Consider the following 16,840-nt stretch of genomic DNA (forward strand, 5'->3'; position numbering starts at 1 on the left):
TAATATATTTCTTAATTACTTACTAATTACATCATAACTAAAACTTCGTGCCTCAGCTAAAATGGACAAATTAGTTGGGACGGAGAGGGTATTTTTTTTTACACTACTTTAAACTAAAAATACAAAATTAATACACCAGTAAAATAAATTTTAAATTATTAATCTATTTAAAAAAATCATTAGTAATATAATAAAATTAATGATTATAAATACATATATGTAATTGTAGCAGTATATTCAAATAAAATATTATATTTTTATAGAAGCAATAAAATATAATTTAAATATAAAAATATATATATATATACGTATAATATTAAAAAAAGAAATTATTTTAATTTTTATTAGATTACATAGGAGGGTATTATATATGGTAAGTAGCCGTTAAACATAATGATTTTGATTTTAATATACACATAATATTAAAAAAAGAAATTATTTTAATTTTAATATACACATAATATTAAAATGTGAAATTATATATGGTAAGTTTTATATTAGGTAAGTAGCCTTTAAGCATAGATTTTGATTTTGATTTTAATTTTAATTTTAATTTTAATATACAAATAATATTAAAATGTGAAATTATATATGGTAAGTTTTTTATATTAGGTAAGTAGCCGTTAAGCATAGATTTTGATTTTGATTTTAATTTTAATTTAAATATACACATAATATTAAAATGTGAAATTATATATGGTAAGTTTTTTATATTAGGTAAGTAGCCGTTAAGCCTAGATTTTGATTTTGATTTTGATTTTAATTTTAATATACATATAATATTAAAATCTGAAATTATATATGGTAAGTTTTTTATATTAGGTAAGTAGCCGTTAAAGCATACATTATAAATATTCTTTATTTTGATTTTGTATACATTATTATAAGTTTTTGGGGCTGCAATGCAAATGCAATGGGGTACGAGCAGGGCAGGGCAAGCGCAGGGGGAATTCCGAGAAGGGGATGAAGAAGGTTTTGTGAAGAGGGTTTTGGAGAATTTCGGGGGGCAGGGGCAGGCGCAGGGGGGATTCCGAGAAGGGGATGAAGAAGGATTTGTGAAGAGGGTTCTGGAGAATTTCGGGGGGCAGGGGCAAGCGCAGAGGAATTCCGAGAAGGGGATGAAGAAGGTTTTGTGAAGAGGGTTCTGGAGAATTTCCGGGGGCAGGAGCAGGCGCAGGGGGAATTCCGAGAAGGGGATAAAGAAGGTTTTGTGAAGAGGGTTCTGGAGAATTTCCGAGGGCAGCGGCAGGCGCAGGGAATTCCGAGAAGGGGATGAACAAGGTTTTGTGAAGAGGGTTCTGGAGAATTTCGGGGGGCAGGGCAGGGGCAGGTGGAATTCCGAGAAGGGGATGAAGAAGGTTTTGTGAAGAGGGAGCGGCCGGATGATCGGACGACCGAATACATCATAGGGAGTAATCCGTGCCTTTCCTTTTACATTTATGCATTTAATTTAGTTTAACATTATGCATATAGGAATAGATTTAATTTTACGTCCGTCCCGGGACATGCATGCATTAATTTTTTTGTTTCTATATTTTATACTAACTTATTATCAAGTGTTTTTAATTTGTAGGTAAAGCTTACGTGGAGACGAGGGGATCCGCAAAGATCCTTCGATCTCGATTTCAAATCCAAGGTAAGTGATTTTAATATTATTTTTTTGTTTCCTATACATATATACTAATATCTATTTTAAATCTTTTTAGATGCATACGTAGGGAGCGGCCGGATGATCGGACGACCGAATACATCATAGGGAGTAATCCGTCCCTTTCCTTTTACATTTATGCATTTAACTTAATTTAGCATTATGCATATAGGAATAGATTTATTTTTACGTCGGTCCCGGGACATGCATGCATTAATTTTTTTGTTTCTATATTTTATACTAACTTATTTTCAAGTGTTTTTAATTTGTAGGTAAAGCTTATGTGGAGACGAGGGGATCCGCAAAGATCCTTCGATCTCGATTTCAAATCCAAGGTAAGTGATTTTAATATTACTTTTTTGTTTCCGATACATATATACTAAAATCTATTTTAAATCTTTTTAGATGCATACGAGAGGGAGCGGCCGGATGATCGGACGACCGAATACATCATAGGGAGTAATCCGTCCCTTTCCGTTTACATTTATGCATTTAATTTTTTAATTTAGCATTATGCATATAGGAATAGATTTATTTTTACGTCGGTCCCGGGACATGCATGCATTAATTTTTTTGTTTCTATATTTTATACTAACTTATTTTCAATTGTTTTTAATTTGTAGGTAAAGCTTATGTGGAGACGAGGGGATCCGAAAAGATCCTTCGATCTCGATTTCAAATCCAAGGTAAGTGATTTTAATATTACTTTTTTGTTTCCTATACATATATACTAATATCTATTTTAAATCTTTTTAGATGCATACGAGAGGGAGCGGCCGGATGATCGGACGACCGAATACATCATAGGGAGTAATCCGACCCATTCCTTTTACATTTATGCATTTAATTTTTTAATTTAGCATTATGCATATAGGAATAGATTTATTTTTACGTCGGTCCCGGGACATGCATGCATTAATTTTTTTGTTTCTATATTTTATACTAACTTATTTTCAAGTGTTTCTAATTTGTAGGTAAAGCTTATGTGGAGACGAGGGGATCCGAAAAGATCCTTCGATCTCGATTTCAAATCCAAGGTAAGTGATTTTAATATTACTTTTTTGTTTCCTATACATATATACTAATATCTATTTTAAATCTTTTTAGATGCATACGAGAGGGAGCGGCCGGATGATCGGACGACCGAATACATCATAGGGAGTAATCCGACCCATTCCTTTTACATTTATGCATTTAATTTTTTAATTTAGCATTATGCATATAGGAATAGATTTATTTTTACGTCGGTCCCGGGACATGCATGCATTAATTTTTTTGTTTCTATATTTTATACTAACTTATTTTCAAGTGTTTTTAATTTGTAGGTAAAGCTTATGTGGAGACGAGGGGATCCGCAAAGATCCTTCGATCTCGATTTCAAATCCAAGGTAAGTGATTTTAATATTACTTTTTTGTTTCCGATACATATATACTAAAATCTATTTTAAATCTTTTTAGATGCATACGAGAGGGAGCGGCCGGATGATCGGACGACCGAATACATCATAGGGAGTAATCCGTCCCTTTCCGTTTACATTTATGCATTTAATTTTTTAATTTAGCATTATGCATATAGGAATAGATTTATTTTTACGTCGGTCCCGGGACATGCATGCATTAATTTTTTTGTTTCTATATTTTATACTAACTTATTTTCAATTGTTTTTAATTTGTAGGTAAAGCTTATGTGGAGACGAGGGGATCCGAAAAGATCCTTCGATCTCGATTTCAAATCCAAGGTAAGTGATTTTAATATTACTTTTTTGTTTCCTATACATATATACTAATATCTATTTTAAATCTTTTTAGATGCATACGAGAGGGAGCGGCCGGATGATCGGACGACCGAATACATCATAGGGAGTAATCCGACCCATTCCTTTTACATTTATGCATTTAATTTTTTAATTTAGCATTATGCATATAGGAATAGATTTATTTTTACGTCGGTCCCGGGACATGCATGCATTAATTTTTTTGTTTCTATATTTTATACTAACTTATTTTCAAGTGTTTCTAATTTGTAGGTAAAGCTTATGTGGAGACGAGGGGATCCGAAAAGATCCTTCGATCTCGATTTCAAATCCAAGGTAAGTGATTTTAATATTACTTTTTTGTTTCCTATACATATATACTAATATCTATTTTAAATCTTTTTAGATGCATACGAGAGGGAGCGGCCGGATGATCGGACGACCGAATACATCATAGGGAGTAATCCGACCCATTCCTTTTACATTTATGCATTTAATTTTTTAATTTAGCATTATGCATATAGGAATAGATTTATTTTTACGTCGGTCCCGGGACATGCATGCATTAATTTTTTTGTTTCTATATTTTATACTAACTTATTTTCAAGTGTTTTTAATTTGTAGGTAAAGCTTATGTGGAGACGAGGGGATCCGCAAAGATCCTTCGATCTCGATTTCAAATCCAAGGTAAGTGATTTTAATATTACTTTTTTGTTTCCGATACATATATACTAAAATCTATTTTAAATCTTTTTAGATGCATACGAGAGGGAGCGGCCGGATGATCGGACGACCGAATACATCATAGGGAGTAATCCGTCCCTTTCCTTTTACATTTATGCATTTAATTTAATTTAGCATTATGCATATAGGAATAGATTTATTTTTACGTCGGTCCCGGGACATGCATGCATTAATTTTTTTGTTTCTATATTTTATACTAACTTATTTTCAAGTGTTTTTAATTTGTAGGTAAAGCTTATGTGGAGACGAGGGGATCCGCAAAGATCCTTCGATCTCGATTTAAAATCCAAGGTAAGTGATTTTAATATTATTTTTTTGTTTCCTATACATATATACTAATATCTATTTTAAATCTTTTTAAATGCATACGTAGGGAGCGGCCGGATGATCGGACGACCGAATACATCATAGGGAGTAATCCGTCCCTTTCCTTTTACATTTATGCATTTAATTTAATTTAGCATTATGCATATAGGAATAGATTTAATTTTACGTCGGTCCCGGGACATGCATGCATTAATTTTTTTGTTTCTATATTTTATACTAACTTATTTTCAAGTGTTTTTAATTTGTAGGTAAAGCTTACGTGGAGACGAGGGGATCCGCAAAGATCCTTCGATCTCGATTTCAAATCCAAGGTAAGTGATTTTAATATTACTTTTTTGTTTCCTATACATATATACTAATATCTATTTTAAATCTTTTTAGATGCATACGTAGGGAGCGGCCGGATGATCGGACGACCGAATACATCATAGGGAGTAATCCGTCCCTTTCCTTTTACATTTATGCATTTAACTTAATTTAGCATTATGCATATAGGAATAGATTTATTTTTACGTCGGTCCCGGGACATGCATGCATTAATTTTTTTGTTTCTATATTTTATACTAACTTATTTTCAAGTGTTTTTAATTTGTAGGTAAAGCTTATGTGGAGACGAGGGGATCCGCAAAGATCCTTCGATCTCGATTTCAAATCCAAGGTAAGTGATTTTAATATTACTTTTTTGTTTCCGATACATATATACTAAAATCTATTTTAAATCTTTTTAGATGCATACGAGAGGGAGCGGCCGGATGATCGGACGACCGAATACATCATAGGGAGTAATCCGTCCCTTTCCGTTTACATTTATGCATTTAATTTTTTAATTTAGCATTATGCATATAGGAATAGATTTATTTTTACGTCGGTCCCGGGACATGCATGCATTAATTTTTTTGTTTCTATATTTTATACTAACTTATTTTCAAGTGTTTTTAATTTGTAGGTAAAGCTTATGTGGAGACGAGGGGATCCGCAAAGATCCTTCGATCTCGATTTAAAATCCAAGGTAAGTGATTTTAATATTATTTTTTTGTTTCCTATACATATATACTAATATCTATTTTAAATCTTTTTAAATGCATACGTAGGGAGCGGCCGGATGATCGGACGACCGAATACATCATAGGGAGTAATCCGTCCCTTTCCTTTTACATTTATGCATTTAATTTAATTTAGCATTATGCATATAGGAATAGATTTAATTTTACGTCGGTCCCGGGACATGCATGCATTAATTTTTTTGTTTCTATATTTTATACTAACTTATTTTCAAGTGTTTTTAATTTGTAGGTAAAGCTTACGTGGAGACGAGGGGATCCGCAAAGATCCTTCGATCTCGATTTCAAATCCAAGGTAAGTGATTTTAATATTACTTTTTTGTTTCCTATACATATATACTAATATCTATTTTAAATCTTTTTAGATGCATACGAGAGGGAGCGGCCGGATGATCGGACGACCGAATACATCATAGGGAGTAATCCGTCCCTTTCCTTTTACATTTATGCATTTAATTTAATTTAGCATTATGCATATAGGAATAGATTTAATTTTACGTCGGTCCCGGGACATGCATGCATTAATTTTTTTGTTTCTATATTTTATACTACTTCTTTTCAAGTGTTTTTAATTTGTAGGTAAAGCTTATGGGGAGACGAGGGGATCCGCAAAGATCCTTCGATCTCTATTTCAAATCCAAGGTAAGTGATTTTAATATTATTTTTTTGTTTCCTACACATATATACTAATATCTATTTTAAATCTTTTTAGATGCACACGTTGGGAGCGGCCGGATGATCGGACGACCGAATACATCATAGGGAGTAATCCGTCCCTTTCCTTTTACATTTATGCATTTAATTTAATTTAGCATTATGCATATAGGAATAGATTTATTTTTACGTCGGTCCCGGGACATGCATGCATTAATTTTTTTGTTTCTATATTTTATACTAACTTATTTTCAAGTGTTTTTAATTTGTAGGTAAAGCTTATGTGGAGACGAGGGGATCCGCAAAGATCCTTCGATCTCGATTTAAAATCCAAGGTAAGTGATTTTAATATTATTTTTTTGTTTCCTATACATATATACTAATATCTATTTTAAATCTTTTTAGATGCATACGTAGGGAGCGGCCGGATGATCGGACGACCGAATACATCATAGGGAGTAATCCGTCCCTTTCCTTTTACATTTATGCATTTAACTTAATTTAGCATTATGCATATAGGAATAGATTTATTTTTACGTCGGTCCCGGGACATGCATGCATTAATTTTTTTGTTTCTATATTTTATACTAACTTATTTTCAAGTGTTTTTAATTTGTAGGTAAAGCTTATGTGGAGACGAGGGGATCCGCAAAGATCCTTCGATCTCGATTTCAAATCCAAGGTAAGTGATTTTAATATTACTTTTTTGTTTCCGATACATATATACTAAAATCTATTTTAAATCTTTTTAGATGCATACGAGAGGGAGCGGCCGGATGATCGGACGACCGAATACATCATAGGGAGTAATCCGTCCCTTTCCTTTTACATTTATGCATTTAATTTAATTTAGCATTATGCATATAGGAATAGATTTATTTTTACGTCGGTCCCGGGACAAGCATGCATTAATTTTTTTGTTTCTATATTTTATACTAACTTATTTTCAAGTGTTTCTAATTTGTAGGTAAAGCTTATGTGGAGACGAGGGGATCCGAAAAGATCCTTCGATCTCGATTTCAAATCCAAGGTAAGTGATTTTAGTATTACTTTTTTGTTTCCTATACATATATACTAATATCTATTTTAAATCTTTTTAGATGCATACGAGAGGGAGCGGCCGGATGATCGGACGACCGAATACATCATAGGGAGTAATCCGACCCTTTCCTTTTACATTTATGCATTTAATTTTTTAATTTAGCATTATGCATATAGGAATAGATTTATTTTTACGTCGGTCCCGGGACATGCATGCATTAATTTTTTTGTTTCTATATTTTATACTAACTTATTTTCAAGTGTTTTTAATTTGTAGGTAAAGCTTACGTGGAGACGAGGGGATCCGTAAAGATCTTTCGATCTCGATTTGAAATCCAAGGTAAGTGATTTTAATATTATTTTTTTGTTTCCTATACATATATACTTATATCTATTTTAAATCTTTTTAGATGCATACGTAGGGAGCGGCCGGATGATCGGACGACCGAATAGATCATAGGGAGTAATCCGTCCCTTTCCTTTTACATTTATGCATTTAATTTAATTTAGCATTATGCATATAGGAATAGATTTATTTTTACGTCGGTCCCGGGACAAGCATGCATTAATTTTTTTGTTTCTATATTTTATACTAACTTATTTTCAAGTGTTTTTAATTTGTAGGTAATGCTTATGTGGAGACGAGGGGATCCGCAAAGATCCTTCGATCTCGATTTAAAATCCAAGGTAAGTGATTTTAATATTACTTTTTTGTTTCCTATACATATATACTAATATCTATTTTAAATCTTTTTAGATGCATACGAGAGGGAGCGGCCGGATGATCGGACGACCGAATACATCATAGGGAGTAATCCGACCCTTTCCTTATACATTTATGCATTTAATTTTTTAATTTAGCATTATGCATATAGGAATAGATTTATTTTTACGTCGGTCCCGGGACATGCATGCATTAATTTTTTTGTTTCTTTATTTTATACGAACTTATTTTCAAGTGTTTTTAATTTGTAGGTAAAGCTTATGGGGAGACGAGGGGATCCGCAAAGATCCTTCGATCTCGATTTCAAATCCAAGGTAAGTGATTTTAATATTACTTTTTTGTTTCCTATACATATATACTAATATCTATTTTAAATCTTTTTAGATGCATACGTAGGGAGCGGCCGGATGATCGGACGACCGAATACATCATAGGGAGTAATCCGACCCTTTCCTTTTACATTTATGCATTTAATTTTTTAATTTAGCATTATGCATATAGGAATAGATTTATTTTTACGTCGGTCCCGGGACATGCATGCATTAATTTTTTTGTTTCTTTATTTTATACGAACTTATTTTCAAGTGTTTTTAATTTGTAGGTAAAGCTTATGGGGAGACGAGGGGATCCGCAAAGATCCTTCGATCTCGATTTCAAATCCAAGGTAAGTGATTTTAATATTATTTTTTTGTTTCCTATACATATATACTAATATCTATTTTAAATCTTTTTAGATGCATACGTAGGGAGCGGCCGGATGATCGGACGACCGAATACATCATAGGGAGTAATCCGTCCCTTTCCTTTTACATTTATGCATTTAATTTAATTTAGCATTATGCATATAGAAATAGATTTATTTTTACGTCGGTCCCGGGACATGCATGCATTAATTTTTTTGTTTATATATTTTATACTAACTTATTTTCAAGTGTTTTTAATTTGTAGGTAAAGCTTATGTGGAGACGAGGGGATCCGCAAAGATCCTTAAATCTATTTCAAATCCAAGGTAAGTGATTTTAATATTACTTTTTTGTTTCCTATACATATATACTAATATCTATTTTAAATCTTTTTAGATGCATACGAGAGGGAGCGGCCGGATGATCGGACGACCGAATACATCATAGGGAGTAATCCGTCCTTTTCCTTTTACATTTATGCATTTAATTTAGTTTAACATTATGCATATAGGAATAGATTTAATTTTACGTCCGTCCCGGGACATGCATGAATTAATTTTTTGTTTCTATATTTTATACTAACTTATTTTCAAGTTTTTTAATTTGTAGGTAAAGCTTATGTGGAGACGAGGGATCCCCAAAGATCATTTAATCTCGATTTCAAATCCAAGGTAAGTGATTTTAATATTATTTTTTTGTTTCCTATACATATATACTAATATCTATTTTAATTATTTTTAGATGCATACGAGAGGGAGCGGCCGGATGATCGGACGACCGAATACATCATAGGGAGTAATCCGTCCCTTTCCTTTTGACGTGGATTTTTTTTATTTTTTTATTTCATTTTTTATAATTGTTTTTAAAACTTATTTTAAATCTTATTTGTATTTTTATATTTTTTTTATTTGATCTAATTTAAAAAAATTAAAAAAATTAAATAAATAAATAAATCCACGTGTCTGCCAGGTGTCGCTGACCTGGCAGGACACCTGGCGGACACGTCACCTCCGGCGAGCCACGCGGGCATCTCCGGCGCCGGAGGACTAAAACAACGAAAATTTTTCACTTATGGGACTAGTTTGCGACAGGCTCCACTTACAAGACTAAAATGATAAAGGGGTCCAGTTACGGGACTAAAAAAACAGTTTAATATTTTAAAATTCATAATCTATATATATATTTTTATTTTAATTAACTATTAAGTCATTCTAATCTATAATTATTTTTACTAATATACCATAATTATTTTTACTAATATATTTCTTAATTACTTACTAATTACATCATAACTAAAACTTCATGCCTCAGCTAAAATGGACAACTTAGTTGGGACGGAGGGGGTATTTTTTTTTTACACTACTTTAAACTAAAATACAAAATTAATACACCGGTAAAATAAATTTTAAATTATTAATCTATTTAAAAAATCATTAGTAATATAATAAAATTAATGATTATAAAAAAATATATGTAATTTTAGCAGTATATTCAAATAAAATATTATATTTTTATAGAAGCAATAAAATATAATTTAAATATAAAAAATATATATATACGTATAATATTAAAAAAAGAAATTATTTTAATTTTTATTAGATTACATAGGAGGGTATTATATATGGTAAGTAGCCGTTAAGCATAATGATTTTGATTTTAATATACACATAATATTAAAAAAAGAAATTATTTTAATTTTAATATACACATAATATTAAAATATGAAATTATATATGGTAAGTTTTATATTAGGTAAGTAGCCTTTAAACATAGATTTTGATTTTGATTTTAATTTTAATTTTAATATACACATAATATTAAAATGTGAAATTATATATGGTAAGTTTTTTATATTAGGTAAGTAGCCGTTAAAGCATACATTATAAATATTCTTTATTTTGATTTTGTATACATTATTATATGTTTTTGGGGCTGCAATGCAAATGCAAGGGGTACGAGCAGGGCAGGGGCAAGCGCAGGGGGAATTCCGAGAAGGGGATGAAGAAGGTTTTGTGAAGAGGGTTTTGGAGAATTTCCGGGGCAGGGGCAGGCGCAGGGGAATTCCGAAAAGGGGATGAAGAAGGTTTTGTGAAGAGGGTTCTGGAGAATTTCGGGGGGCAGGGGCAGGCGCAGGGGGGATTCCGAGAAGGGGATGAAGAAGGATTTGTGAAGAGGGTTCTGGAGAATTTCGGGGGCAGGGGCAAGCGCAGGGGAATTCCGAGAAGGGGATGAAGAAGGTTTTGTGAAGAGGGTTCTGGAGAATTTCCGGGGGCAGGAGCAGGCGCAGGGGGAATTCCGAGAAGGGGATAAAGAAGGTTTTGTGAAGAGGGTTCTGGAGAATTTCCGAGGGCAGCGGCAGGCGCAGGGAATTCCGAGAAGGGGATGAACAAGGTTTTGTGAAGAGGGTTCTGGAGAATTTCGGGGGCAGGGCAGGGGCAGGTGGAATTCCGAGAAGGGGATGAAGAAGGTTTTGTGAAGAGGGAGCGGCCGGATGATCGGACGACCGAATACATCATAGGGAGTAATCCGTGCCTTTCCATTTACATTTATGCATTTAATTTAGTTTAGCATTATCATATAGGAATAGATTTAATTTTACGTCCGTCCCGGGACATGCATGCATTAATTTTTTTGTTTCTATATTTTATACTAACTTATTTTCAAGTGTTTTTAATTTGTAGGTAAAGCTTATGTGGAGATGAGGGGATCCGCAAAGATCCTTCGATCTCGATTTCAAATCCAAGGTAAGTGATTTTAATATTACTTTTTTGTTTCCGATACATATATACTAATATCTATTTTAAATCTTTTTAGATGCATACGAGAGGGAGCGGCCGGATGATCGGACGACCGAATACATCATAGGGAGTAATCCGTCCCTTTCCTTTTACATTTAGGCATTTAATTTAATTTAGCATTATGCATATAGGAATAGATTTATTTTTACGTCGGTCCCGGGACAAGCATGCATTAATTTTTTTGTTTCTATATTTTATACTAACTTATTTTCAAGTGTTTTTAATTTGTAGGTAAAGATTATGTGGAGACGAGGGGATCCGAAAAGATCCTTCGATCTCGATTTCAAATCCAAGGTAAGTGATTTTAATATTACTTTTTTGTTTCCTATACATATATACTAATATCTATTTTAAATCTTTTTAGATGAATACGAGAGGGAGCGGCCGGATGATCGGACGACCGAATACATCATAGGGAGTAATCCGACCCTTTCCTTTTACATTTATGCATTTAATTTTTAATTTAGCATTATGCATATAGGAATAGATTTATTTTTACGTCGGTCCCGGGACATGCATGCATTAATTTTTTTGTTTCTATATTTTATACTAACTTATTTTCAAGTGTTTTTAATTTGTAGGTAAAGCTTACGTGGAGACGAGGGGATCCGCAAAGATCCTTCGATCTCGATTTCAAATCCAAGGTAAGTGATTTTAATATTATTTTTTTGTTTCCTATACATATATACTAATATCTATTTTAAATCTTTTTAGATGCATACGTAGGGAGCGGCCGGATGATCGGACGACCGAATACATCATAGGGAGTAATCCGTCCCTTTCCTTTTACATTTATGCATTTAATTTAATTTAGCATTATGCATATAGGAATAGATTTATTTTTACGTCGGTCCCGGGACATGCATGCATTAATTTTTTTGTTTCTATATTTTATACTAACTTATTTTCAAGTGTTTTTAATTTGTAGGTAAAGCTTATGTGGAGACGAGGGGATCCGCAAAGATCCTTCGATCTCGATTTCAAATCCAAGGTAAGTGATTTTAATATTACTTTTTTGTTTCCTATACATATATACTAATATCTATTTTAAATCTTTTTAGATGCATACGAGAGGGAGCGGCCGGATGATCGGACGACCGAATACATCATAGGGAGTAATCCGTCCCTTTCCTTTTACATTTATGCATTTAATTTAATTTAGCATTATGCATATAGGAATAGATTTATTTTTACGTCGGTCCCGGGACATGCATGCATTAATTTTTTTGTTTCTATATTTTATACTAACTTATTTTCAAGTGTTTTTAATTTGTAGGTAAAGCTTATGTGGAGACGAGGGGATCCGCAAAGATCCTTCGATCTCGATTTCAAATCCAAGGTAAGTGATTTTAATATTACTTTTTTGTTTCCGATACATATATAATATCTATTTTAAATCTTTTTAGATGCATACGAGAGGGAGCGGCCGGATGATCGGACGACCGAATACATCATAGGGAGTAATCCGTCCCTTTCCTTTTACATTTAGGCATTTAATTTAATTTAGCATTATGCATATAGGAATAGATTTATTTTTACGTCGGTCCCGGGACAAGCATGCATTAATTTTTTTTTTCTATATTTTATACTAACTTATTTTCAAGTGTTTTTAATTTGTAGGTAAAGCTTATGTGGAGACGAGGGGATCCGAAAAGACCCTTCGATCTCGATTTCAAATCCAAGGTAAGTGATTTTAATATTACTTTTTTTGTTTCTATACATATATACTAATATCTATTTTAAATCTTTTTAGATGCATACGAGAGGGAGCGGCCGGATGATCGGACGACCGAATACATCATAGGGAGTAATCCGACCCTTTCCTTTTACATTTATGCATTTAATTTTTTAATTTAGCATTATGCATATAGGAATAGATTTATTTTTACGTCGGTCTCGGGACATGCATGCATTAATTTTTTTGTTTCTATATTTTATACTAACTTATTATCAAGTGTTTTTAATTTGTAGGTAAAGCTTACGTGGAGACGAGGGGATCCGCAAAGATCCTTCGATCTCGATTTCAAATCCAAGGTAAGTGATTTTAATATTATTTTTTTGTTTCCTATACATATATACTAATATCTATTTTAAATCTTTTTAGATGCATACGTAGGGAGCGGCCGGATTATCGGACGACCGAATACATCATAGGGAGTAATCCTTCCCTTTCCTTTTACATTTATGCATTTAATTTAATTTAGCATTATGCATATAGGAATAGATTTATTTTTACGTCGGTCCCGGGACATGCATGCATTAATTTTTTTGTTTCTATATTTTATACTAACTTATTATCAAGTGTTTTTAATTTGTAGGTAAAGCTTACGTGGAGACGAGGGGATCCGCAAAGATCCTTCGATCTCGATTTCAAATCCAAGGTAAGTGATTTTAATATTATTTTTTGTTTCCTATACATATATACTAATATCTATTTTAAATCTTTTTAGATGCATACGTAGGGAGCGGCCGGATGATCGGACGACCGAATACATCATAGGGAGTAATCCGTCCCTTTCCTTTTACATTTATGCATTTAATTTAATTTAGCATTATGCATATAGGAATAGATTTATTTTAACGTCGGTCCCGGGACATGCATGCATTAATTTTTTTGTTTCTATATTTTATACTAACTTATTTTCAAGTGTTTTTAATTTGTAGGTAAAGCTTATGTGGAGACGAGGGGATCCGCAAAGATCATTCGATCTCCATTTCAAATCCAAGGTAAGTGATTTTAATATTACTTTTTTGTTTCCGATACATATATACTAATATCTATTTTAAATCTTTTTAGATGCATACGAGAGGGAGCGGCCGGATGATCGGACGACCGAATACATCATAGGGATATATCCGTCCCTTTCCTTTTACATTTATGCATTTAATTTATTTAGCATTATGCATATAGGAATAGATTTATTTTTACGTCGGTCCCGGGACATGCATGCATTAATTTTTTTGTTTCTATATTTTATACTAACTTATTTTCAAGTGTTTTTAATTTGTAGGTAAAGCTTACGTGGAGACGAGGGGATCCGCAAAGATCCTTCGATCTCGATTTCAAATCCAAGGTAAGTGATTTTAATATTATTTTTTTTTGTTTCCTATACATATATACTAATATCTATTTTAAATCTTTTTAGATGCATACGTAGGGAGCGGCCGGATGATCGGACGACCGAATACATCATAGGGAGTAATCCGTCCCTTTCCTTTTACATTTATGCATTTAATTTAATTTAGCATTATGCATATAGGAATAGATTTATTTTTACGTCGGTACCGGGACATGCATGCATTAATTTTTTTGTTTCTATATTTTATACTAACTTATTTTCAAGTGTTTTTAATTTGTAGGTAAAGCTTATGTGGAGACGAGGGGATCCGCAAAGATCCTTCGATCTCGATTTCAAATCCAAGGTAAGTGATTTTAATATTACTTTTTTGTTTCCGATACATATATACTAATATCTATTTTAAATCTTTTTAGATGCATACGAGAGGGAGCGGCCGGATGATCGGACGACCGAATACATCATAGGGAGTAATCCGTCCCTTTCCTTTTACATTTATGCATTTAATTTTTTAATTTAGCATTATGCATATAGGAATAGATTTATTTTTACGTCGGTCCCGGGACATGCATGCATTAATTTTTTTGTTTCTATATTTTATACTAACTTATTTTCAAGTGTTTTTAATTTGTAGGTAAAGCTTATGTGGAGACGAGGGGATCCGCAAAGATCCTTCGATCTCGATTTCATATCCAAGGTAAGTGATTTTAATATTACTTTTTTGTTTCCTATACATATATACTAATATCTATTTTAAATCTTTTTAGATGCATACGAGAGGGAGCGGCCGGATGATCGGACGACCGAATACATCATATGGAGTAATCCATATCTTTCCTTTTACATTTATGCATTTAATTTAATTTAACATTATGCATATAGGAATAGATTTATTTTTACGTCGTCCCGGGACATTCATGCATTAATTTTTTTGTTTCTATATTTTATACCAACTTATTTTCAAGTGTTTTTAATTTGTAGGTAAAGCTTATGTGGAGACGAGGGGATCCGCAAAGATCCTTCGATCTCGATTTCAAATCCAAGGTAAGTGATTTTAATATTACTTTTGTGTTTCCTACACATATATATACTAATATCTATTTTAAATCTTTTTAGATGCATACGAGAGGGAGCGGCCGGATGATCGGACGACCGAATACATCATAGGGAGTAATCCGACCCTTTCCTTTTACATTTATGCATTTAATTTTTAATTTAGCATTATGCATATAGGAATAGATTTATTTTTACGTCGGTCCCGGGACATGCATGCATTAATTTTTTTGTTTCTATATTTTATACTAACTTATTATCAAGTGTTTTTAATTTGTAGGTAAAGCTTACGTGGAGACGAGGGGATCCGCAAAGATCCTTCGATCTCGATTTCAAATCCAAGGTAAGTGATTTTAATATTATTTTTTTGTTTCCTATACATATATACTAATATCTATATTAAATCTTTTTAGATGCATACGTAGGGAGCGGCCGGATGATCGGACGACCGAATACATCATAGGGAGTAATCCGTCCCTTTCCTTTTACATTTATGCATTTAATTTAATTTAGCATTATGCATATAGGAATAGATTTATTTTTACGTCGGTCCCGGACATGCATGCATTAATTTTTTTGTTTCTATCTATTTTATACTAACTTATTATCAAGTGTTTTTAATTTGTAAGTAAAGCTTATGTGGAGACGAGGGGATCCGCAAAGATCATTCGATCTCGATTTCAAATCCAAGGTAAGTGATTTTAATATTACTTTTTTTTGTTCCGATACATATATACTAATATCTATTTTAAATCTTTTTAGATGCATACGAGAGGGAGCGGCCGGATGATCGGACGACCGAATACATCATAGGGAGTAATCCGTCCCTTTCCTTTACATTTATGCATTTAATTTAATTTAGCATTATGCATATAGGAATAAATTTATTTTACGTCGGTCCCGGGACATGCATGCATTAATTTTTTTGTTTCTATATTTTATACTAACTTATTTTCAAGTGTTTTTAATTTGTAGGTAAAGCTTACGTGGAGACGAGGGGATCCGCAAAGATCCTTCGATCTCGATTTCAAATCCAAGGTAAGTGATTTTAATATTATTTTTTTGTTTCCTATACATATATACTAATATCTATTTTAAATCTTTTTAGATGCATACGTAGGGAGCGGCCGGATGATCGGACGACCGAATACATCATAGGGAGTAATCCGTCCCTTTCCTTTTACATTTATGCATTTAATTTAATTTAGCATTATGCATATAGGAATAGATTTATTTTTACGTCGGTCCCGGGACATGCATGCATTAATTTTTTTGT

The 16,840-nt window shown here is 32.7% G+C and overlaps 1 protein-coding gene across 2 annotated transcripts in view; it reads right to left on the reverse strand.

The window, feature by feature from the left end:
• The window catches only part of LOC127265246 (uncharacterized), a 56,911-nt gene that overhangs the window by 1,310 nt on the left and 38,761 nt on the right, over positions 1–16,840 (reverse strand). The window lies entirely within an intron of this gene.

Source organism: Andrographis paniculata, unplaced genomic scaffold, assembly GCF_009805555.1.
Source record: "Andrographis paniculata isolate CXL003 unplaced genomic scaffold, ASM980555v1 Contig72END, whole genome shotgun sequence".
Taxonomy (NCBI): Eukaryota; Viridiplantae; Streptophyta; class Magnoliopsida; order Lamiales; family Acanthaceae; genus Andrographis; species Andrographis paniculata.